At 33.5% G+C, this 3847-nt stretch overlaps 1 non-coding gene across 1 annotated transcript; it reads left to right on the forward strand.

The window, feature by feature from the left end:
* The first annotated feature begins 2021 nt into the window (after positions 1-2021).
* Positions 2022-2127, forward strand: LOC122126476. The gene has a single exon (XR_006150946.1). It is a non-coding gene; the product is annotated as a U6 spliceosomal RNA (small nuclear RNA).
* Positions 2128-3847: the final 1720 nt, after the last annotated feature.

Genomic DNA, 3847 nt, shown 5'->3' on the forward strand with positions numbered 1-3847 from the left:
CATTACCTTGTTTTTCATCCCTGTGAACAACTTCAGCCTACTTTCCATAGGATAGCTTTGTTTTTGTTACTTACTGATAATAAAAGTAAAAGGTTGCTTGTAAAGAAAAAGAACTTTTAGGTCCCAAGCTAAAAGTATCTTATCAGTCTCAATGGTTCATATGAGATAAAATTTATAATAGTACTTAAAGTGAAAAGGAATTCCTAGATCTGTTGTTTTGCCATTTAGAGTGGCAAAGAATAATTTCACGTCACTGTTATAATTCTTAAAGAATGCAAGGGTAAGGGATGGTCCCTATCCCCACAAAACCAGTGGATCCTGATGGATAATAGTAGACCAGCAGAAAATCTAAGTAGCAGACATAGAGCATGAAAGAGAAAGAGCAGAAATGAGAGAGTGCAAGAGAGGGAAAAATATCATAATACTTAAAGTGCGTAACAGATAAACGAGTTGTATGAGAATACTCATACTGCTATATTGAGACTCTACATGTACATTTGAAGGTAGTTGATGTATGATAACTCATCAACATAAAATATAAAGTAATTTTGATAAAAAATAAAAATGACTCAGAAGAAATTATAAATGCAAAAACAGTCTTCACAGAAGCAAACTCTCAGAAATATTTCTTGACTTTGAAAAGGATAAATTGGCTGCAGTTAGTATAAATTTAGAAGTATGACAATTCACAAAAATATAAAAATATGTTTACATATTTCATTATATAACCCAAAGGAGAAAGCAAATATTGTTCACATGATTTTTTAAATCACAGTTTCTCAGGTGCTGGGAAGGTGGCTCAGTGGTAGAGTGCTTGACTTGCATGAATGAGGTCCTGAATTTCATTCCTTAGCATGACATAAGCAGAAAAAATGAAAGTGGTGCTGTGGCTCAAGTGGTAACACTAGCCGTGAGCTGAAGAACTGAGGGACAGTACCCAAGATCCAGAGTTCAAGCCCCACAACCAACAAAAACAAAGCAAAAAAAACAAAAACAAACAAAACACAGTTTCTCAATTTTGTGGCCTCAATTCTGTAATACCACTACTTCAGCCTAGGATTAAGATTTTAGGTGTGGACATTTATCAACACTACTGATTCAGACTCTACTTGATAAAAATTTTAATCAATATTTTGTTTTTAGTTTTGCTCTTTGTAAATTCACATGCACCTATGAAAAATGGTGTGGCCATCCCAATAATATTTTCAAAGTACCTCTTAGTGACGACTCACAAAATGTTTTATTATATTACAAGGAAAAAATGCTATGAAGAAAAAAATAATTAAATATTAATGATTACTAAAATAAAAAACAAAATAATTACCAGGGTTTTCAATATTTGAAGTGTACATAGTAGATTTTACTATTTTCTCATATTCCTGTACATGTAAAACTGGATAAAGCTATGAGTAGCCTTTAAATTTACCCACTAAGATTACTATTTATAGTTCATCTCATCATTTATATGTGGCTTATATAATTATTTGTTCATCATTAACATACAACGTAAGGGAGCCCTAAAGATTTAACAGAAACTGTGTACTTTAAATCTTAACTCTTCACTCTGCTTCTTTAAACAGTCTTTGCAACTTCTCATTAGTAAAGTTTCTATAAACTCTGAAATGTACATACTTACTAGTACATGCTACTAGAAATATTATATACTTTATCAAAAAATTTTATGACCTGCTAAACTGTCTTAATTTTATCATATATAAGCAAATCCCAAAAATAAACATATTTAAATCATTAAAACTTTTAACAAACCTTAACATTTGCTGCAATGATCACTATGACAGGTGCCTTGTGTAGAATAATTGAATTCCTCTTCTACACATCTCATGAACAACAAATACCTGGAATTATTTTGTTTTTGCCATGTCAATCTTGACTTTACTCTTAAATGTGTGCTTATGTAAGGAATAAATGGTTCAAAATTTCACAATTCTTTTGAACTTACTTTTTGTTGAATTGTCTAGTTTAAGAAAATCAATTACACTTTATATATACAATAATGTTCTGTGCTCAATTTGGCTGCACATACACTAAAATTGGAACATACAGAGAAGATTAATATGGTCCCTGCAAAAGGATGACACGCAAATTAGTGAATCGTTCCATACTTTTACAACAACAGATGCTGGAAGGGATGTGGCCAGAAGGGAAGCCTACTGCATTCTTGGTGGGAGTGTAAACTTGTTCATCCACTTTGGAAAGCAGTTTGCAGGTTCCTCAAAAGACTCCACATAGAGCTCCCATATTACACAGCAATCCCACTTTTGGGCATTCCCCTAAATGATCAGAAACAAGTCCATACTAAAACTACCACCACAACAATGTTTATTGTAGCATTATTTGCCATAGCTAAGATATGAAACCAACTCCGATGCCCCTCAGTAGAAGAATGATCAAGAAAACATTCTGTGTGTGTGTGTGTGTGTGTGTGTGTGTGTGTGTGTGTCTGAGAATGTACACTTACACAACCACTTTGGAAATCAGTCTGGTGAGTCCTCAGAAAGCTAAATATTGACGTTCCTTATGGCCCATTCATACCACTTCTAGGCATCTATTCTGAACAACAGGTACTAATATTCAAGGACACATGCACCTCCATGCTTATTGCAGCACTGTTCACAATAGCCAGGATATGAAAAAAAACCATATGTACCACCAGAGATGAGTAGATCCAAAAAGTGTGGTAACTATACACAATGGAATATTTTCCATCCATTAGAAAAGACAAAATAATGGCATTATTAAGGAAATCAATCAAGCTACAGGAAATCATGTTGAGCGAGGTAAGCCAAAAGCAAAGAGACGAACGGCATATGGTCTCCATGATAAGTGGATGTTAAATCCAAAATGTAAGGTGATATGAAAAAATTAACAACACTTAAGAAACCAAGAACTTCCACTCATCTGGTCGAATCACTACTAAATAATCCCATTTTGCTGATCATATGTGCACACTGAAGGGAAACCAGAGGACAACACAAGACTAGAGAGAATCAGGGAAAAACATACAATAGTGGGATCCATCAGCTGCACTGGACATTGACCAAAATAAACTAAGCAACTCCATGTCACTGAAGGGAGGGAGGGAACAAGTGGGAAAGAGGGAATAGCTGACGCTATACAAAACAAAAAATATACATATTTCAAAGCAAAAGAAGTATATGTATATGAAATAACTCTATTGCAAAGCTCATAGAACTCATAAATGTTGTAGACTATGATAGACAATTTGCTCCATCAAAGTTAGAATGTGTTTGTGACTTTAACTAAGCATCACTATCCCACAATATTGTGAAATTTGGGAACTTATGTAACCATGTAATCACAATAAAAACATTTGAAAAAATGATGTAGGTGGAAAACTAAGTTGCTCTAAAAAACAAAAAAGGAAAATGTTCTGTGTGTATATGTGTGTACAAACACACACTCACATATATTCTATACATATATATATACATATATATGTCTATATATTAATTCTATGCCTCCATCAGAAAGAATGACATCGCCCAATTTGTTAGGAAATGGAAAGTCTTGGAAAAAATTATATTAACTGATGTAAGCCAAGTCCAAAGAAACATAGGTCCCATGGTATCCCTTATTTGCAATAACTAGTATATGTCTGGGATAAGCAGAAATGTTGAAAAGCTTTGTGTGTATGACTAAATAAGTTGATGTTAAGCTAAGTGACCCCCAAGATAGAGACACAATTTTTTTCTTTCTTGCTGTTGTTTCTCACATATTTATAATGTACAACGAGATTTTTTTTTGTTTTTTATACGTTCCTCCCCAACAGTATAACCCTCGTTTTCACTTTATTTGATGTTGGTGC

This window comes from Dipodomys spectabilis, unplaced genomic scaffold (genome assembly GCF_019054845.1).
Source record: "Dipodomys spectabilis isolate Male_0828 unplaced genomic scaffold, ASM1905484v1 ptg000279l, whole genome shotgun sequence".
Classification (NCBI taxonomy): domain Eukaryota; kingdom Metazoa; phylum Chordata; class Mammalia; order Rodentia; family Heteromyidae; genus Dipodomys; species Dipodomys spectabilis.